General features: G+C 37.4%; 1 protein-coding gene across 1 annotated transcript in view; it reads left to right on the top strand.

Annotated features, from left to right (window-relative positions):
* The window catches only part of LOC109397238 (proline-rich protein 36), a 191,455-nt gene that overhangs the window by 142,539 nt on the left and 25,582 nt on the right, over positions 1 to 23,334 (top strand). Inside the window, exon 3 of the mRNA XM_062846081.1 lies at positions 15,893 to 15,931. The gene's annotated coding sequence lies outside the window, so the exon portion shown is untranslated. The remainder of the gene's footprint in view (positions 1 to 15,892; positions 15,932 to 23,334) is intronic.

Raw genomic sequence — 23,334 nt, 5'->3', positions numbered from 1 at the left:
CAACTGCCTCGGCGGCGAAAACTGAACATTGGTTTAGATGACTTCCCGGGTTGAGGTATGGCGTCCCGGGGGGAGTTCCCTTCCTGCTACGCTTCCGTAGAAAGAGAGTGTGAAACTGCACGTTCCCACTCCTCAAACCGGTTTTGGTCAAGGATGGAAGAAAATCACTTCTAGTGACAAATGATACAGGATACGAACAATCCAAGATTGCCTTTGCTCTGGCAGTAGCATGATGCCAACACCCTCGCCCTGTGCTTTTATCATGGGATCATAGGCAATTAAAGCACCTGATGCACGCTTTATCATGGGATCACACGTTATCAGATCATGTTACAAGTCGCGATAAATTTTATTCATCACGATTTAAACCTGGATTTGAACCTCTTATGGACCAATAAACAGAATTAATGATCAAAAACAATACATTCATTGGCATTTCTTGATATTAGAGCAAGAAGAATGCACAAAAAGTGAATGATTTCCGGTATTTATCATTTCGACTTCATGATAACGTTCGCATCATGGCCGCACATGCCTTGCGACTCAATTTTCGCGGAGCGTGGTTTGTTATAATGCTTGACGACAACGTTATATCGTTGTTGCTATGATCGCGCGATGTGCTTCAACCGCGACACATTCGGGATCTTATCATGATCACTAGATTTCCATCCTTGGTTTTGGTGACGAATTGTGATAGGGTGATTTGATTCTATTGTGCGAGGGATTTTTTGGGTGTTTGCAGTAGGGTTGAATGTTATCGTTGACGTTAAATTATATGTAGGTTTTTACTTGGTCCATAATTATGATTATGCAGTTCACAAGGAATTTCTTATCCTATATTGATGCATGGGAAATTCCTTGCCTGAATCGCTCAGGAAACCGTTTTTTTCTTCGATCGTAGTACGCAATTGCGAAGAAATGACAGTTCAAATGGCAGCCACCGTAGAAAGTTTCTGCCAGGAATCATTCACGAAGTATCTTGAGCGATTCCTTTCCGAACACGAAACTGCGCTATAATCAGTGATGTTGTGAGGATAACTGTGCATTTCATAGATTACTTCGGATAGGTCTAATGTTTGATTTTTTTTTTCGGCGGTGCACAGAGGTCCAATTCTGAGAAAAGCTGGCAGAAACTCAATTTTTGAACATGTCATATATGGGACATAGTACATTGAGCATTCATCCATAATACCAAGAGCACTAACTGGCGTTTAAAAAAATGGGAAACATTGATTTTGTATCTTGTTACAGCACTGAATAGCTGCTGATGGAAAAGTGCTCAATTTTTGATAAAAAAACACAAACAAGTGGAACCGCTACAAAAGTCTATTGATATAAGTAATACAATAATTGCTATCAAAAGTTTATTTGTAAGTTCTTGTGTATATCAGACATCTGCAATGGAGCAAGAGATCAAAATAACACTTTTGGCTTCAAAATTAACATTACATGTCATTATTTAGTACGAGAAATTCTTACAGTTCGACTTTAAACTGTCTTACAACTCGCTCCCCGCTCTTCTTCGCGGGGAGATTCCGTTCAAATGCTCGTTTATGTATGCAGAATCGGTTAGAAAAAAAATGCAACTGCCAAGAGCTGCCAAAACAATAGCGCCATGATGATATGTGTATAGTAAAATCGTATGAAAAACATCAATTTTATTCGGATTTTGGTCGAAGAAACCGACAAAAAATGAAACTGCCTTTAAAATGAAATTGAGCGCTAAATCATGTTGAAATACACTCATATAGGCTAAAACTAGCAGACTACTATGATTTGGCAATTTTTGTTGAGTGACAGCCCAGGTGTGAATCTGAAGCTTAATCCAACACTTCGATATCGGAATAGCTGGCTCAGGGCCAATGAAGTCATGTGATGCTCCAGAGCGAGCTAACTCATCAGCCAATTCATTTCCAGCGATGGAAGAATGACCAGGTACCCATAGAAGGTGAACAGCGTTTGCTGAATTCAGCTCCTCGATTTGATTTCGACAAGCGATAACAATCTTCGACCTGGAGTTGGCCGAAGCAAGTGCTTTAATAGCAGCCTGGCTATCTGAACAGAAGTATATTACTTTGCCCATTACGTGCTGCTGAAGTGCTGATTGCACTCCGCACATAAGAGCAAAGATTTCGGCCTGAAAAACGGTGCAGTGTTTACCAAGTGAGTAAGACTGATACAGCCTTAGCTCACGAGAATAAACACCAGCACCTGCTCGACCTTCGAGAAGGGAGCCATCAGTGTAACATACGATGCCGTCTGAAATACTTCTTTCCAGATAACCAGATGTCCACTCTTCCCGGGAAGGGAATTTCGTGGAAAATGTCCTATATGGAAAATTACAAGCAATTGTAAGATCACTTGGAGCAAGGACAATTTTGTCCCAATTCACTAAAAGTGGAAACAACGAGGTGTGTGTTGAACTGCGGTTCACAGGAGTTTCCTCTAGTAGACCGTGTACCCGTAACCGGTAAGTGCAAGAAAGGGCTTCTTGTTTGAGATGAATGTGTAGTGGGGCAACGTCAAAGAGAACTTCTAGCGCTGCCGTAGGAGTTGAAGAGAACGCTCCAGACATCGCCATTAAGCACATCCTTTGGAGATGGCCTAATTTTGATTGGACCGTTCTCACTTCACCCTTTTGCCACCACACAAGACATCCATAAGCCAATATTGGCCGAACCACAGTTGTGTAAATCCATTTGATATACTTGGGTTTTAGACCCCAAGTTGTACCAAAAGTACGCCGGCATTGCCCGAAGGCCATACAAGCTTTCTTGATTCTGAACTCAATGTGAGGTGTCCAGGAAAGCTTGGAATCAAGAATGACTCCAACGTACTTTACCTGTTCAGTCACATCGATTTCAGAATCAAAGAGACGCAAAGGTCGAACGCCATTACGGTTTCGCCTTTCCGTGAAAAGAACAATAGATGTTTTACTCGGATTAACCGAAAGGCCATATTGGCGTTTTGCATCAGGTCGAATAGGGTGCTGATGCACATACCAACTAACAATGTTAGGTAGTCGTCGGCAAAACCATAAGTAGGAAAACCGCTATTATTGAGTTGCCTCAATAGCGTATCTGCTACGAGATTCCACAAAAGCGGTGATAAGACTCCCCCTTGAGGGCATCCACAAACACTCAATTTCCTAATCCCTGCTAGACGCAATGTCGAGAAGAGATATCGGTTTTTGAGCATTTGGTAATCCAATTGGAAATCATTTGAGATATACCATGACTCCGTGCGGCTTCCAATATAGCATCGAAAGGCACGTTGTCAAAGGCACCCTCGATATCTAAGAAAACACCCAAACAAGATTGCTTTTGAGCGAATGCTTTCTCGATATCGTAAACAACCTTGTGTAAAAGAGTCACAGTGGACTTACCAGATTGGTAGGCATGTTGGTTCACATGAAGAGGCACGTTGGCCAGATGAACATCACGGATGTGATGATCCACAATGCGTTCTAAGCATTTCAGAAGAAAAGAGGTCAAACTGATAGGTCTGAAACTCTTTGCTTCTTCATACGACGCACGACCCACTTTCGGAATAAACTTTACAGTAATATCCCTCCAGTATTTGGGAATATACCCTGTAGCAAAACTGCAAACAAGTAGTTTTTTCAAAACATGTTTGAAATAATCAAATCCCTTCTGAAGCAAAATAGGATAAATCCCATCTGCCCCAGGAGATTTGAAAGGAGCAAAGCTATAAAGAGCCCACTCAATCGATTCTATAGTTACAATACTCCGAGCCGAAGCTAAAGAATCATAACTACAAGAAAAGACATCAGCATCATCCGAAGATGTAATATCCACACATCCAGGGAAGTGTGTGCTGAATAAGCATTCCAGAACTTCCTCATCAGAGGAAGTCAGATCGCCATTTGGCAAACGAAGTTCGTTCACCCGGAAATCCTTAGATTTCGCAAGGATTTTGTTTAACCGACTGACTTCATTCAAGCTGGAAACATTTGTACAAAGGTTTTTCCAGCCGGATCGTTCAGCAGACCGGAGAGCTTTCCTGTAGGCATTGCGAGCCGACCTAAAAGCCTCCGAACCAGCCGAACGTCGTCTGTTCCAACACTTTCTACATTGTTTCCTGAGTTTCGCCAGATCAGAGTTCCACCAAGGGGTTCCTCTTGTGATCTTCACAGACCGTAGAGGGCATGCTTCTTCAAAAGCTTCCATGATGAAGGTCGTTGTAGTATCAACGGCATCATCTAAATCACTTGGAGTGTCAATGGATGGTGAATATCCATGAAATTTGGCTGCAACCAAATCAGTATAAAGATCCCAGTTTGTTGACCGAGGATTCCTGAAACGCAATGTTTGCGACGTAACATTTAAATGTTCAAACAAGATGTAGCGATGGTCAGATGAAGATTCTTCATCTGACACATGCCAATTGGTCAGCTCGTGACTAATTCTGCTAGAGCAAAGCGTTATATCTAACACTTCCTCTCTAGCAGATATCATGAAGGTTGGGCGGTTGCCTATGTTAAGTAATGCAAGATCTGTACTACTTAAGTACTCCATTAAACTGGAGCCTCTCAAGTTAATGTCTGAGCTGCCCCAGATGATATGGTGAGCATTAGCATCACTGCCAACAATTAGCGGAAGGCCTTTTGAAGTGCAGTATGCGATTACTTGTTTGAAAGCATTCGTAGGGGATGGTTCATCATGCGGTAAATACACAGAACAATAGACGTATTTCCTGTTGAGGTGTCCAACAGATACATCAATTGTGATAGCACATACATCTCTGGTGGTTAGTTCAGAGATGAGTGTAGCAACTATTGCGTTGTTGACAAGCACACAGGCTCGAGGCATGACACGCGAGTTTGCCATTTCATGTTTACTGAAAGTGGCAAACACCGGGTTCACAAGGTTTCCAAGATAGAAATTTCCCTTACGAAAGTAAGGTTCTTGTACCAAGGCCACTTGGGCTGTACCATTTTGCATAAGTCTGCAAAGATTGATCGTTGCTGTTTTTTTATGCTGAAGATTGATCTGAGCTATCTTAACCGTAGCCACTACCCAAACTAGGTAAGATTAAACTCTTCGCAACAACAGCACAACAAAGAACAGCAACAATAAAACCAAATCGGTATCGATTGGAAAACGCCAAAGGCGAGGATACACAGAATACAATGTGTAAATCGCATAATGCGAAACCATATAGGTGAAAATTTAAACTAATTAACAACATCTTCATAATCCCGCCCTTATTTAGCCTTAAGTGAGACTAAAGAAGGGCAGCTGATTGTCTCGGAGAAACACAAGGTCCACTGCACCATTGCTCCGGTTAGCGCAGTAAGGGCTACATACTGTGGGGGGCGCCCTGGTACTCCACAGGCTCCGTTAGCGGTTAGGTTTTTATTAGACCCCCCTAGCCATTCATTCCTAGGCACGGTAAGCATAAAGCCGCATCACACCATGAATTAGGGGTCACCTGTTGGTGAATTCTTACCACCGGAACAGGCGGTCCGTAGTGTTATTCTTAGCCAATTGAGACAATCGCTACCGACACTACACAGCTATCTAGGCTGATCGAGAAAAGAAGTTAATATTGATGATCAACTTCATACGGACTCGAACAGCCGAATTTTTTTGATAAAAAAACACAAACAAGTGGAACCGCTACAAAAGTCTATTGATATAAGTAATACAATAATTGCTATCAAAAGTTTATTTGTAAGTTCTTGTGTATATCAGACATCTGCAATGGAGCAAGAGATCAAAATAACACTTTTGGCTTCAAAATTAACATTACATGTCATTATTTAGTACGAGAAATTCTTACAGTTCGACTTTAAACTGTCTTACAACTCGCTCCCCGCTCTTCTTCGCGGGGAGATTCCGTTCAAATGCTCGTTTATGTATGCAGAATCGGTTAGAAAAAAAATGCAAATGCCAAGAGCTGCCAAAACAATAGCGCCATGATGATATGTGTATAGAAAAATCGTATGAAAAACATCAATTTTATTCGGATTTTGGTCGAAGAAACCGACAAAAAATGAAACTGCCTTTAAAATGAAATTGAGCGCTAAATCATGTTGAAATACACTCATATAGGCTAAAACTAGCAGACTACTATGATTTGGCAATTTTTGCCAAATCTGGACCACTGTGCGGTGGTGACATGTTCGATCTAGAATAACGATAATGACCGTTCAGCGGAGTAGGTCGTTTTGTTGAGTGTTTTTGTTTTGTTGTGGCTTCCAATTTGCTGATCCTTTCCACAGTGGCGAGCCTCCATACAGGGGGCATCCATTAAGTACGTCACGCTTAGAGGGGGGAGGGGGGTTTTGTGAAAGTGTGACAAGCAATGTTTTAGGTATAGGAAAAACCCCGTACGAAGGGGGAGGGGGGGTTGAAAATTTTCAATTTTAGCGTGACGTACTTAATAGATGCTCCCACAAAGGTCGGACAAAACTTCAATTGTAAACCGAAATGGCTGAAACTTACAGGTTATGATTTTAGTACTGTAAATCTATTTCTGATATAGAATTTTTCATATATTTTGATTTTATTGTATTAGGGTGGTTCAAAATTTTGAAATCTGCTGATTATGAGGAACATGTAAAAAGTAATCTAATCTAATCTAATCTAATCTAATCTAACACGAAGGCAGCCAGTACGAGAAAGCATCCTGGAAAATAATTGGGTTAGATTACGCCCAATTATTTTTTCTTGTCAGTATTGAAACTTGCAGCATATCAGAGATATGATACAAGCAAGCGACCAGGCCTACTGCGTTGTGTTTGCCGCAAAGATGATTCTTTGAATTGTCTCGAATTCAAGTATACTAGGGTATCGCGCCACTTGGGCGGTGGCTTCTATATTCGTCTGTTTTCCACTATAACTCAGTCAATTTTGAACCAATTGACTTGAAATGTTGTACACGGGTAGATACTATACCTATCTCACCGCATTCTAAAAATTGTGTCAATTGGTTCAAATTTGACTGAGTTATAGCGGTGGAGCCTCGTAGCCGTGCGGTTAAGGTCACCAAGCTTCTAATCGCACCATGCTGCGGGGTGAGGGTTCGATTCCCGCTCCGGGCGATGAAACTTTTCGTGAGAATAGTGTGCATGCTCCGTGTGTCCCTTGTCTAATGTTATGTTCAGTCTGTACAGCCTTTGGCTGAAGACGGTGTCCGCGTCTTTTTTTTTTTAACAGACAAAAATAGAAGCCACCGCCCAAGTGGCGCGATTCCCTACTACTTGGTAATAATTAAATCGAAACAATTCTTGAATCTACAGGGGAGGATGGATACGTGGACATACCGCACCAAACGCTCCGTTTTAGTTATGTGAAATGTCATATATAATTAATTGGAACAATAACAAATAATTTACCTGCGTAGTTCCTGAAAAAAAAAATATTTGAAAATTTGAACATTAATGCCATTCAAACCAAAGGTGACACAATAGAATAAAATCATTTAACAGCAGGATGAGGGTGAAACTTCAAGAAATCCCATTGCAATTTTGCATACAAACTTTAGAGGCACAAATCTGACGAACGAAGCATCGAACCAAGCCGCACTTGATAATCTTGGCTTTGCTCACTTGCAAAAAGAGGCAGCTTTTCCAAATCAAGCGCATTTGTTTACGAATTTTTAAGATTTGTGCTCTTGAAAATATGAGTAGGGGTCCAAGTCGGCCATTGTGGCAACCATATTGGTATTCTTTGAAGTTTCTCCTTAAAATTTACAAACACTCTGTATCAAAAGTACAAAAAATCTGAATACACTGCTAATTTTCTGCTTTGGCTTGGTTCACTTGGAAACATATAACATGGTAATATGTCAGCAAAAATGTTGTACTAATTCACACAAAACAGTAAATTTTGAGGGCCATTTAAAAAAAATCATCAAATATCATGTCGATGAAAAAAATAAATGTTTTAATTATGTATTTTTTAGGTGATCGCCGATGAAAAAACTTGCCCGAACTTGCCCGACTGCAAGAACGTTCTATATACATTTTGCGTGATTTTCAGGAACTTTCTATAAAAAAATCAATGCATATTTTGTTTTTTTTTAACTTATTTCTTTGATATATGTTTTATTTTAGTATTTTTCATTATTATAATTCCAAATCGGACATTAAATTTGTTCACAAACGTAACTTAACACTTAAACTACTGAGGGGGTAAAAACTCCCGCGAACTACCAAGGGTCCAAAAAAAGTCAGAAGTACAAATTTAACAAGGCATTTCTCGGCCGTTTTTCAACCAATTTCAAAACTTTTTTTTGCGATGGAACCAAGATTTCAAGATCATTGTCCATTAAAAAAAATGTAAAATAGATGCGTCTACCCAAAGTTATTAAGCAAAAGGCACTTCCTAGTTTTTTTGTGAGCGCATTTTTTGCGCACATTGATCAATAAAACAAAATTTAAAGCGATGACATGGTTTTTCCGACTCTAAATCATGCGTACAGCTGGAGTGAACATGTTTATGCAAAATTAGTGATTTTTCAGTACACTGATATTTTACCTTACTCAAAAAACTGCTAAATACCCTATTTTTCACATAAAATAAGCAATATATCAAAATTCAAAGCGATGACAGATAGTTTTTTTTGGTCTTAAATTGTTCATAAATTCCAGAAGCAATTATCGAAAATCTCTAAAAAATATCGAAAAAACCACGGAAGAAACTATTATTGGGAGCAAATAAAAGAAAAAAACTCTTTGCATGGGAACTAGGATGGAAACTTGAGAGAACTGGAGAAAGCCAAAAAAACATCGAAAATGCTCCCCTTGTATTGAGATTGCAACGCAAAGAGTATCAGTAGGATGGGAAAAGCCGTATGAAACATGTTAGGGTAATTTATTGTATCAAAACATGAATAATTTTATAAAATTATAAATAACAAAGTGAGCCAGTATTCCACTTGAGTGAAAATCTCAGTGCTTTTAGCTATCAAAAATAATTACGGTAATTTTCCAATTGTTGCACGGCTTAAAACTCGCCTATTTTTGCACACTTCATGTTATTCTTATGAGGTGTGAAACAATTGGCGAATTTTTAGCCGTACAACAATTGAAAATTACCCTATCTGTGTAAAAATATATTTTTTAAGGTACATCAACATGTGACTATATGCTGCGCATAGCATGTTCTCTTCATTTGATTTGTTTTTGATTTTTTATAAACAAATAAAGAAAACAACGAGTGTAATTGAAAGATCACTATTGTTTATCAAACAAGTATAGTACTTTTTTACAATTAATTTCATGGCAAAAAAGAACTATAATGCATTGCCTTATATTTTTATTTGTTGACTACTTTGTGTGAAAAATGTGGTATTTTCCTAATATTCCGAGTGAAATAAAATATGAGTGTAATAAAAAAGTTCACTAGAGTTGTTCAAATAAATCCACTTAACTACTACGATAAATTCAAATTCAAAGTCCAAATTTAAATTTTGGCTTGTTCGCTTTTTTTGTGGTATTTTGGTACATTTTTTTTATAAAACAAAATATAAGTGTAACGAAAACATCAACATTTTATCAAAAACAGGTCCAGTACATTGTAACGGAAAATATAAGGCCATACAACTACATGTTATGGCTTTAAATTTTGTTTTATTTACAGTTTTGTTGAAAATTATGGTATTTTTGTAGCTTTTCGAGTAAAATAAACTAAGTGTGTCATGAAAACATCACTATTACTCATCAAGAACGTCCAGTACGCTTTCACGCATAATTTAAAGGTAAAAAACTACTTTGCATTGTAAGCCATTATTTTTGTTAACCACTTTGCGTGAAAAATGTGGTAATTTTGATGATTTTTGAGTGAATCAAAATTCGAGTGTAATGAAAACATCACTATTATTCTTCAAGTATGTCCCACAAACTGCTACGAACATTTCAAGGCTAAAAAACTAGATGTTCTCGTTTGAAATTTAGTTTTGTTGACTACTTTGTGTAAAAAGTATGGAATTTTCGTAGTTTTCCGGGTAAAACAAAATAAGAGTGTAATTAGAGCATTTTCATTGTTCATCAAAAATGTCGAGTACAACCCTACGAACAATTTAAGACCAAAAAAACTATATGTCATCGCTTTGAATTTTGATATATTGCTTATTTTATGTGAAAAATAGGGTATTTAGCAGTTGATTGAGTAAGGTAAAATATCAGTGTACTGAAAAATCACTAATTTTGCATAAACATGTTCACTCCAGCTGTACGCATGATTTAGAGTCGAAAAAAACATATGTCATCGCTTTAAATTTTGTTTTATTGATCAATGTGCGCAAAAAATGCGCTCTCAAAAAAACTAGGAAGTGCCTTTTGCTTAATAACTTTGGGTAGACGCATCTATTTTATATTTTTTTTAATGGACGATGATGTTGAAACCTGTCCGGTTTCATCGCAAAAAAAAGTTTTGAAATCGGTTGAAAAACGGCCAAGAAATGCCTTGTCAAAGTTGGACTTCCGACTTTTTTTGGATCCTTGGTAGTTTAGGAAATTTGACAACTTCGGCAAACTTTTTTAGCATAAATAGCCGAACAACTTTTCCGAAGACACCATACCGCTAAAATGATAGATGGCCAAAATGACTTATAGGACTTTTATGCGAATAACGTTAGAAAAACATGCTACCGTTCAGAATATTAACCTTGTTCATAGAAATATTTTCTCTGAAGACACCAAGTGTGGATCTCGACATCTCGATGAGCTAGAGGTTTTTCCGTGTATTTTCAATCCTACCCCAGTGTGCGCACCCAATGGTCATGAGAGAAAATGGCTAAATTAGTAAAAAAAAATAGCTTAAATTCGATGAACAAACAGGCCATACTAATCCAGAGCCATATAGTTTTACATACCAGATGAAATAAGCACATATTTTATGATATTGAAGAGAAAATTTAAATTTTTGTTTCATCACATATGAAATTTACACAGGTCGCGTACATTTTAGTGGTTTGAAAATTCTGATTGTCTTCAGCTTCAGGCACCGTCTTGTAAAGGTTAGTGGCCAAAATGGGATTTTTTTTAAATTTTAAGAAAATTATCCTGTTAGAGATCATGGAAACAAAAATTGGTTAACGTCAAATGGACAAAAATGAGGCTTGAAGTTGGAAAATACTTTCGCATTATTTCCTGCCGCATACTGTATTATATGCATATATACTTATTGAAAATTCGCAATTTTCATCATCCTTTTATCTATTGGAAGCTGCTTCAATTCTGGGCTCTTTCTAAGTTGATGATTGGAAATTAAAATGCTTGCAAGGACTTGGCCAGGTGTGTGGAGTTGAGTGGGTCTATAACATTGTAGATAGTAGCGACATAATCAATGTCAATGGATATATTCAACTTTGCAGCTCCATCCAAGATTTGTGCAAGTATTCAAAAAAAAAACTCGAACCGCTTCAGAGTGTATTTTGGGCACTTCTTAAAAGCGTTCTTCCTTGTGGCCCTCCAGGGTCGTCACTGCCAGAGGAGACCATTAGCTGTGAGCGCACACACAACTTACCCAGTGAGATCAAGAAACCACATAAAATGATAGTGGTGGTTATCCACTACCAGCTCCAGCACGGTGAAATTTGAAAAAGAGATGGAAATCTGACCCTGCCTTAACCTTCCGGCAGTCTCGTGGTTAGCCTCCACCATGTAAAAATACAACAGCGCAATCACTCGAGGGTTAACCCTCGAGCGACTGCGCTGTTTTATTTTGTACAAAACGTTGAAAAAACCTGGCTTTTCGTAATCAGCATTAGCATGGTGCTGACGGTGGTGGCCAGCCGCGCGAGCTACGGAAGGTTAATAGAATAATACACTTGTGCAGAACTATAAGGTTCATTGTTTGTTGCGCATAGATGTCTTCAAACCACTATAAAAGTGGTTGCCGAAGGGGCAACTTGGTAGTTTGTATTTACACTACTACCGATGATGATGGGTATGGAGGCGCCTGGTCATTCAAACAAGAAGTTGACAGCGCTAAAGCAAAATTACCTATGCCAATCGCTACGCAATATTTCTAACAGAAGAAAAACAAACTCTAGCACTAAACTTGCGAAATAACGACCAATCACTTCGGATGTTCAACACGAAGTGGAATAATGTAATCCATACTCAATTTGATTCGATACCATTTCCCGGAATGCAATTTACCAGAATGTCATTTACCAGAATTGGCCTTTCACCAGAAAACCGGAATGTATCATTTATAGAAATAAATTATTTCACAGAATTTGTTTCTGGAATTTGGCTAAATGTCTGCATACACCTGATTCTTTTTTTGCTGAGGTCAATCTTTGAATATGAATCAGTCAATTTTAAACCTATTGACTTAATTTTTCGTACACGAATAGTACCAACCGTGTCTCCCTGTGTAAAAAAATTCATGTGAGTTGGTCCAAACTTGACTGAGCTATAGCAAAAATTCAAAAAGTGCAAAAAAAAGAATCGTGTGTAACAGAAATTCGTAATATAGGAGTCTCTACTATTCAAGTGGTAATAAATCGAACTATCAAATATTTTTGGAAGTCCAAAAGGTACTAAATTTAGGTGCCACGGTGTGCCAAAAACCGTTATTAACAAACCAAAGTGGCACCCGTAATTCAAAACATATGCTATCCTAGTATCTACTCTAAAATTTTTAAAATCTTCCAATGGAATGTTTGTCATTTGAACACATTGTGTTATTTCTATAGGGTTTTCATATAAGAGTAAATATGCACATACCGTGATTTTATGGTCATTTCAACAAATATACACTATTATTTCAAACCAATCTTTTGCATTATCACCATCATAACACAAAAAAGCCGCATCATCAACATTGCCCTTGTTCCTCCATCCACGCTACAGCCGACCGTCTCTATGTTGCTAACGAACACATTCGAGACGAACGCATTGATACGATGGCTGCCGCCGTCACGCTCTTTCTTTGCAAATCTCCTGAGCAGCCGAACGCTTGTTAATAGTCATTCCGACGCAGAGCTGTGTCACTCACTTCTGGTGACCCTCATCTGACAGAGCCAGCATGAAGGTCAATTTGTTTAGTAGTATTGCGTGGCGCAACAAACACAAACATAGCACGCCCTATGAATATGAATGCAAGGCGAAGAACAAAACTCGCTTCGGTGTTTCATCGTGTGGTTCGAAAACAAGAAACGATCGCTGCATCTCAGACCCCCCCTCCCCCCCTCCATAGACTTTTGTTCATACAAAATTTTCGAAATTTGTATGGAGCGTAGACTTTCGCCAGAATCCCCTCTCCCTCTAAGAGTCTACCTAGTTTATGGACAGGCCCTCACCACTTTTGTGGAATCTCGCAGCAGATATTGAGGCAACTCAATAATCAAGAGTGTAAAGGAAAGTAGTTGAACATTATTATTATGATTAGTTTATTAAAGACACTTTACCACTAGAGTGACATTCGTGTCGAAGTTGAACATGTTTAGGATGCTCTATCTCGAGTAAGGGTTGCAAAGATGTCTTGGATCACCTGGCATTCGTTAGACTCATTTGTCCATAACTCAGTTCAGAAATCTAATATTGATATGTGGTGTTCGGCGCAAAGTTGTAGATTTGTGTTTTTCCTACAATTATCACCAAGGACGCCATATTCCAACTCTTATATATACGGCACTAGAGCGCTAGTATCAACTACTCATACTAAACGATCGAAAAATCCGATCGTTTAGTTTGAGTAGGTGATGCTTAAACTTTTACGACTTAAACATTAAAGTAAGACTATGGCTTCCTTGGTGATAATTGTAGGAAAAACACTAATCTACATCTTTGCCGAACATAACATTTCAATATAAGGCTTCTGAACTGAGTTATGAAAAAATGAGTCAAACGATTGCCAGGCGATCGAAAACATCCTTGCCGGGTTGAATTTTTTATATCGATTCTTCTATGAAATCTTCTCAATAATGAATGTCAAATTTAGAAGAGCTTGAAGAAATTTGGGAAATGTTTAATGTTATTGAAAATTGGATAGAATGAAAATACCTTACAAATTAAAAATCTGCACAAAATACAAATTCGAAAAGATTTTCAGCATTTAAATAAACTGTAGCGAATAAAATTTGTATCAACATATAAAAATACTGAAAAGTATTGCTTCATGTTTGTAGTTATGTACACATATTATATCATAAAACACTAATTTTATAAATTCTTGTTTTTGATAGAAAAATCCTCAACATATATAAAATAGTCGATCTTTAAAATCCTCTGATTTCATGTCAAACTTTGAAACTTTGCTTAGATATCTTTAAAAATATTCTGCTGAAACTACCTCGTCCATAAATTAAAAAACATGTCCAATAAATTAAAAAAAAAAACCGAATTTGTGTATTTTATATTTGCGAAAACGTGATTTGGAAGAGCATGGGAAAAAGGGGTTCCTCAAAAAATGGCATTTTTTTCATTTTTAACAACTAAAACGTAAGCAAAATAATTCTTAAAAAAAAACAATTCACCTGTACCATAAGCATTCCGAAGAAGAATATATTTGCACAAAAAAAAACTTTTCGAACATGATCGCATTATTGAATTCCACTAAGAATTTGCATCCTTCGACAGATACGTATTTCGACCTTAACTGTAAGGTCGTTTTCAGTGTCTTGTACTTGACACGATTTCGATCTGTCGTATCTGTCAAAGAATGCAAATTCTTAATGGAATTCAATGGAACAGTACTTGACACGATTTTCTTTTTACTTACAGATATTCCCCTAACAAGCCCAGGTTCATCATCATCAAGCTCAATTCCGTTTGCGTTTACTTACAGAGCGCATATATACATTATTACAGCTTGTTTTCTACACACTCAATCCAGAATTGCCTGTTCGGTACTTTTTTTGGACGAAAATAGAACAGCCGAACTATTTCGGTAGCTTCAGTAACCGATTTTACTGATGTTCAGTACACCTACTGTCAAAAACTGGTACAAAATGTAAAAAATCCATTATTGCTATATTCAGCTGTTCTATTTTCGTCAAAAATTTACCGATAACGGTATTCAAAATTAAGTGTGTATAGGTTCGTTTTGTCCCAACTAATGGAGTGCATATTGCCCCAATCAATAGCAAAAAATTACCGTTCAAGTTATTCTTCTTATGCTTAGTATTGCTTGGTCGGTTTTCACCACCAAATCATTCGACAAACGATCGGTAAAATTACACACTCAGATTCATATTCGTTGCTCGGTAATTATTTCGCTGAAAAAAAAGGTAATACCAAAAAAACAACCGTACAATGAATTCATTTTACAACAATTTGGTAATTTTATTATCGATTAAATTATAATTTGATACTTTGACAGCATCATCTGTCAAATAATTTACAGAGCGTACTGTAAAATCGAGTAATCGCCGTGTACTGCAAAAACTCTACTGAAAACTCGTAATCCTTATTCACTTTCTTTTCAGTCAGTTAGGTGATGAAATAGGCTTTCATTCTGGCAATGGCACAAATGTCCCAAATGGAGGATATCGTGCCTCTGCAGCCGGCCATCTGATTTATACACTTTTCTTCAAGAGTTTGTTGACTAGTTTACCGATTTTCTTTATAATTTTTTTTATTTGGGTCTTTCATTTATAACTATGCACTTATGCAGTTTTGGGTATTCGAAATATTGCAAAAATCGTCATGATCTACTATTACATGGAAGAATATTGAGGAAATTCTCAAAAAAAAAAAACATTTAACGGCACTCGGAAAGTTGGCCAAGAGGCAATTCTAGATGCACTTCAAACTACTTTTAAAATATTTTTTTAAATTTTAATTTTAAATCTTCTAAATATCAAAGATACGATATTTGCCACGCAAACATTACACATAGCTGAAAATTAACACCTTTGAGATTCACTTAGCAAATAGAACTTCATTTTTTTTTCTCTCTATTTCCAGGTGTTCATTATCGAGGACAACGTAGAATTCGTAATTAAGGTAAAATGTATATAAGAGTTTTATATCAATACACAATAATTATCAATTGTTATTATACAGCATTCCAACACAACAAAAAAAACAAAACCAAAGATTTTCACTGTGTTGGAACCGAACATGGTTCTTTGGGATACTCCAGTTGATTTTGAGGTTACTAAACAGGGCATCCTTTGCAGATGATATTTTATTATGACTCAATATATCAACCAAGATTTTGATTTTGTGGGCTTCGTTTCGTGGCCGTGCGGTTAGCGGCGTCAGCCGTTCAGGCTTAGTGTATGTTGCCCATTATCTAGTGCAAATTATGTTCAGTGTGTACAGCCGGTGTGTAGCGCCTTTTCTTTTTCTTTCTTTCAAATTGTATGCTACAATACATGTGTAACATATTCTAAAGTTTCCTGAAGATCTTTTCTGTGTAACTCGGGGCCTAACCAAGCAATGACAACAGCATCAAACATAAATTGCAAGTAACGAATAATAAAAGCGACGTTAAAAAAAAAAAAATAAGTGTAGCATCAGCCCAATGCAACAGGTGAATTGCATCTTGCTAGATAGCAAGTGGCTTGATTTGTCTTTATGGAAAAGTAAGAAAAATCTGGCCCTAATGACCTGCTGCCCTCTCATTTGATTGACTGTGCCATTCCATTCAAATGCTCCTTTGTGTGATGTAACATTATCAATTGGCCTCAGTTTTAATGTGACGGGTTGTGAGAAGCTTTCTGCCACAACACTATCATTGTTTCAATTTTGTGCAAGGGTCTCGATTTTGCTCAAAATCATATATGTACATATGTATGTATCTGTATCACCGCACCGGCGTATGTTCCGTGCAAACCGTTGGTGGTTCATGCTGCAATGGAGTTTTGACCAATTTTCCGGCTAATGTAGATATCTGGCGAACCAAAAATGAAAATAACGACGGACGCATTGCATACCAGCACATACATCGCATAGAGAGTGGAGAGCATTGTCGGGCGGAGATGTAGAGCACTTGCATAACAACTAACTGTGTATGCGACGAGGCGATACCATTCTGCGCCGGTTTTTTTTCTCACTTGAATAGCGTAGCACTATAATAACTACATCAATGCACCCACGTCCCACACGCTTTGAACGATTATTATCTCTTGGAGAAACAAGTGGCGGCACACGCCGATGAAGTGTAAAAGTGCTAAATATCATTAATCTTCTTAAATGGCACTTTGTGAAATCATGATGCACAACTTTTTTTTGAGACGCAGTCAAGCACAAAATAAAGCCAAGCATTAAACATAAACACCCCGACGAGAACCAAAAATTATGATTTTTGTTGGAAAGATGGCATTACATCTCTATGGTCATAAGACTTATGATCTTGATTACATTATCGGTTCACAGCGGTAAACTGATACATGAAATGAATCCTGCCCATTGCCGTTGGAGAGTTGCGGTAGTTTTCCTTTATATCCATCACTTGCATCACTTGCAAAGTACAGAGACATCATGCTCCCCCAATTATCAGTTATCACATACCTACATACAGCCAGATCATCCTTTCTGGATACCTTTACTAGGGTATGTGTTCCATCGTTAATCTCACGCTCCCATATTCATCCTATTCGAAAACAAGCGATTACGGCACCGATTGATTCCGTTCTTTTTGTTTCCATGGGTGCTCACTTCTAACAAAAAATACAAAAATAAGAAACAAAACAAACAGCGCTTCAATCCTTTGTTTTTCGTAGGATGAAAATGGGAGCCACATGCTTAAGAAGGGAACCAATACCCTACGACGCCTTGTACCCAGTCGAATGGAGATGTTCCAGCGGTTTCCCATATTTTTCAGCATAATTGATGCCGCAGTTACTACGGAGTCAGCTTTGAGCGTTTCGGCTGATATGCCACCGACATGTTCTCTCCTACGTCTCCTGGAGTCCATCCACGCTCTTTTGTCTCGTCTACATAAGCATTTCTAGAACCGAGTAGCTGTACGGCTTTGGCTCCTCGTGTTTTCGCCAGCTCTACCCGAGCAGAAGAAAATAACAAGAGAATAACATATATCATATAACATATACCATATAACATATAACATATCAAGGTATTTATCTTCAATACTACCATACCTTGATATGCCCTTAATTAGGTGGTAATAAGAGGCAAAATAACAAAAACGAATGCCAAAATATTGTATAAATAACACCTAGAAAATAAAAAGTCTTGTTATTTCAATATTGAATGCATACCTAAAATTTCAAGTGCTGTATTTGTTATCCCAAAATTATTGAATAACAAACTAATAACATGTCTTGTTATTAAATGTTTCATTTGTTCGACGACTTCATGATGTAATATCAAATCTTGTTCTTCGGTGTTTTCACTGCTAATCCAACAAATACTATATCAATACCAAACTCTGCTCAAATAGCTCCAACTGTTATTGTGATGTTTTCTTAACATTTCGTAGAATAACGCAACAATAACAATTTTAGGTATTAGAGCACATGTTGCTCTTCGCATGGTATTTGTAAGGTACAGGGGATAGACAAAATGATCGGGATAGGCTAAATTTTTACTTTTCAAAAAATGTTCAACTAGCTATAACTTTTCGAAAATTGCATAAAATATTCTCAAATTTTTACTGTAAGTTCATCAACTAGTTGTGCATTGGTGGTTAAAATTTGGGAAAGATCGAGCCATTCTCCACGAAGTTATAAAGATTCTTGGAAAAGGTAAAATTATTCGATCGCCAATTTTGAGCTATTATTTCTCCGGATTCAATGAACCGATTGCAATAAAAATTTGAACATTCAAGACTTATATAATCAACTCTGAAAAACATTTGATTTAACTTGAGGTTTTTAACAAGAGAAAAAGGCATAGCAATTTTATTTTTTTTTCGATTTTTTAGTAAATTGATCTTTTTTTAATATGCATTTCATTACTTTTTCAATTTATTGGCGGCTATGTTGTTACTTTCTTTGAAAACACATTTATGTACATGTCAATTAGAGGGATATTAAATGAACATTAATTTGCATCCTGAATTTTGAAACGATGTTGAAGTTTTTGATAATTTGGTGTGCTATTTGAAAAATAATCTAATCGTTATAAATTTCTTCCGTGTTAATAATTTTAAGTTAGGTCAACGGTTTTCCATAGCTCATTATATAAGTCATAAATGATCAAAATTTCATTGCATTCGGTTCATTGAATTCAGAGATATAACAGCTCAAAGTTGCATATCGGATAATTTCACCTTTTTCAAGAATCTTTACAACTTCGTGAAGAATGGCCCGATCTTTTCCAAATTTGGACCACTGATACACAACTAGTTGATGAACTTACAGTAAAAATTTGAGAATATTTGATGCACTTTTCGAAAAGTTACAGCTAGTTGAATATTTTTTGAAAAGTGAACATTTTGCCTATCCCGATCATTTTGTCTATCCCCTGTATGCCCTTCTGTTCGGGTATATCGGCTTTGGCGTTCATTCACTCTTCTATCTTCCTGCTGGTGTAATCTGTGGTGCTTCTCCGGGTGCGTAGCTCATCCGTGTTATTCAATGGTAATGCAGGCGACCTTGACGCCGCTTCATTGTTCTTCTACGCTACCATCCTCCGGAATATCCGCAGTATGGTTCTCCGGCTCTTCGACGAAAGATCTTTTCATCGCTGCGTCTTCAAGTCGGCGTGTGCTTGAATGATGTCCGAATTACTCTAATCTTCCTGTCTATGGATCCTAGCAACACAATGCATGATCTCGACGATTAGGAGACGATAGCCAGGCCCAATGTTGGCCCTACGTTTCATCCACATATCGATAAGGCTCTGTCTTCATTTTCGACTAATGCAGATGTGATGTTTGATTTTCCGTGACACTAGACCATCCCAATCATTGAGTCATTGTTGCTACGAGTTGTCGTAATCAATCTTCGCATTGATGTCGCCCATGATGATCTTGATGGCACCTGTTAGGATCACAGTCACGACAACATTCAGTTGTTTGTAAAAGTTCTCTTTGTTTCGCATTTCGACAGCCTAGTTTGGCGTGAAATATTGGATAACGACATTCACGATAAGGTTTCGAACCCACTTCATCAGCATAGCGTGGGCATGAGCGCTGAGCAGGCAACAAACCCCACGGTAACGTGTTCAGTTCAGTGGCCATAGTATAGCAGAATTTGAATTGGTGGAGAAGCATTTCATACACAGACGCTCGAAGTCAGTAAAGACGCTGTTTGACCTGCAACTCCTTGGTGGACAGATGATCGGTACGCAGCTCCTCGATCTAGCTGAATTAAGAAGGATATCAGAGCCCTGGCTGCATTACCAACTAAGCATGAAACAGAAGCTAGTAAAGACCTACTTCCAGATCGGTTTGTTTAGCACTCTTCGTATACATCCCACGCCTGAGAAAAAAAAAAAGATCTTTTTTTAATTTTTTGCATTGATAACTGATATTGAAATTTGATGCTAGATATCATAGCTGCAAAATAAACACTTTGATCGATAAGAACACCATTTTATCCCTATTTCTCTTAACCTCCTGCTAATAGCAGACCAAATTGAACTGCATAGGCTGGCATTGCACCATCATCGAACGTGCTATGTTGAAACTTGAAGTCTCGTGTGGAGTTAGTACTTAGTATATAACAATGTATTCGCGGTCGCGGTCAACGGCGCGTAAAATGTAGGTGAACAAATTTCATTCACCTCTCTGCTGTGGATCTTCTTCTTCGTCGATATCACTGTATATAGGTATCACCAAATTGATGTTTGTCTTTCCAGTATACACCTGTCCGCGAGGAACAAGCGGAGGCGATAATGGTATTCACCAGTTGTCTATTTAGCTATAGAATTTGCATACTTTTCCCGTTTTGGCTCTAGGAATTTGACCCATTTAAAGAATGGGTGTGTATTTAAATTGACAAGGGAATTAACAATAATATTGATGGGTGACGAAGATGATTGCGAAACTTAAGGCTGAAAATATAAATGTTCCCTTGTATACAAGAGAATATCACGCACACCCAAAAAAAAATTGTTGTCGTTTTTAGCGAATCCATGGTAAAAATAAGAATTGTACCAACAATTTTCGACCGAATGCAAAATTCTGTTAAATGTACTGAAACATTGTCAATAATACCATTCATGTTGTACTTTTGACGTAAAATATTCTTGATGCAACTATTTTGACATTGTATTTTTGACCATGTTTATCCAAGACGTGCAACATTCAAGTCGACATGGTTAAAATAACAATGCCAAAATAGCAGCAACAAGATTTTTTTTAGTCAAAAATACAGCATGCATGGTATTACTGACAATGTTTCAGTACATTTAACAGAATTTTGCATTCGGTTGAAAATTGTTGGTACAGTTCTTGTTTTTACCATGGATTCGGTAGAACCTACAACAAAATTTGTTTCAGTGCAGTTGAATTTTTCAACACATACCCGAGCAGGAGAAAATAGCTAAAGAATAACTAACTCAGATATGGAAATACCTACAACCTGAATGAGACATTAAGTAGCCCTGCATAAGAGGTAAAATACCTAAAATAATAACTGGTGTGTATTCTGTGCATAACGCGTGAATGACATCAGGTATGGCAATACCTAAATAATAATTGGCGATTTTTCCATACAAATTGCAATTTGTCCATAATTGAATAATACCTCAAGCAGTCCCCAACACCAAACCTATAACTCGTTGAGGTATTGTATCAATATCTACAAAATATCAAAATAAGTTATATTCAATACCTGGATAACCGACCAATTCATTGTCTTGGTATGATACCTGAAGGAGAAGTCGAGTAGGCGACGAATAACTACGCCTTAGCAACAGTTTATGTCAGATAAATAGTTAGAATAAATTTTCATTCCACATTTGTTAGTCAATCGATATAGACGTGTTTTATTACGACTACAGCCTCATATAATTTGTCCAAGATGTTTGATTCTAGGACAAGATTCGTCTGAGCTCGAAGTTTTTGTGGATGCTGATAGGGCTGGCGATGCCCACGATCGAAAGTCAACATCTGGATTTCTTTTTCGCTATGCAGGAGGAATGATTGGATGGAACGCCAAGAAACAGGAAAATGTTACCCTAAGCAGTACTGAAGCGGAATATGTAGCTATGGCTGAATGCTGCAAGGAACTGAATTGGATACTTCGTATACTTGACGACCTCGGAATCAAAACCACATTACCAGTGAAAGTGAACGAGGATAATCAGAGCTGTATCAAGCAACTAAGTTCCTGCAGCATCAACAGACGATCAAAACATATTGAAACTAAGTACCGTGATTTCGGGTGAAATTGATCAGTGGGGTGAAATTGATCGACGAGAGGGTCATTTTTATTTGTTAAAAATAACACTTTAAACTTGAAACAATTTGTAAAAAATGTTCATCATCTGGCCCAAGAGTTATTGAATGATATGTTTTACAACCAATTAGTCACATATTTCTGTATAAAATTCAATATTTTTTGAAACTGCCTGTCAGGCGAACTTCAAAGACACTTTCAAACTTTTGTTACCGTAGCTGTATCGCAAATGTAATGAATATTCGAATGAATGTTTCTACCTGCCAAGTCTTCGCTAAACCCGATTTCGTCATCAAAAGTTCTATAAATATTGAAATTTTTGCATAAAATTGTACTTTTCTAGAAGCTATAACATATTTAGTATGGAAATTGCATACTTTCAGGCGTTTTCTTAGGATTTATTAAACTTTAAACCCAAATAATTGATTTAGCAAACTTGTAAAAATTTTGCATAGCTTTTCGCACTCCGAGGTGGTTAATTTAGGAGAAAAAAATATTTTCAGCATTTACAAAAAGCATTTCACTGACTGATCAATTTCACCCCGAAATTATTTTTTTGATTTTTTATTTCAAATGATATTTGTTGCAATAGAATTATTTGCAGTAGAATTTTTAACCTTGTTGACTGATGACAACCATGGTCGTACTTGTTTTAAAGCATTAAACTTTACCATATCGATAAGTATTCAAAAATTATTCGGCAAAAACTACGAAAAGTGATCAATTTCACCCGAAATCACGGTACCATTTCATCCGGCAACTCAAACAAGATGGCGTCATTGAACCGCAGTATTTGGCAACCGAACATATGATTGTGGATATGATGACTAAACCTCTGTTGAACACCAAGCTTACGAAGTTTCGTGAGTTGGCCGGAGTCATCTCGTCGAGGAGGAGTGAAGGAGAAGTCGAGTAGGCGACGAATAACTACGCCTTAGCAACAGTTTATGTCAGATAAATAGATAGAATAAATTTTCATTCCACATTTGTTAGTCAATCGATATAGACGTGTTTTATTACGACTACAGCCTCATATCATTTGTCCAAGAATACCTGACTTTGGTATGCTCCAGTTATGTGTCAGTTATACAT

Source organism: Aedes albopictus, chromosome 1, assembly GCF_035046485.1.
Source record: "Aedes albopictus strain Foshan chromosome 1, AalbF5, whole genome shotgun sequence".
NCBI lineage: Eukaryota > Metazoa > Arthropoda > Insecta > Diptera > Culicidae > Aedes > Aedes albopictus.
This window is presented reverse-complemented; position numbering and strand designations above follow the sequence as displayed.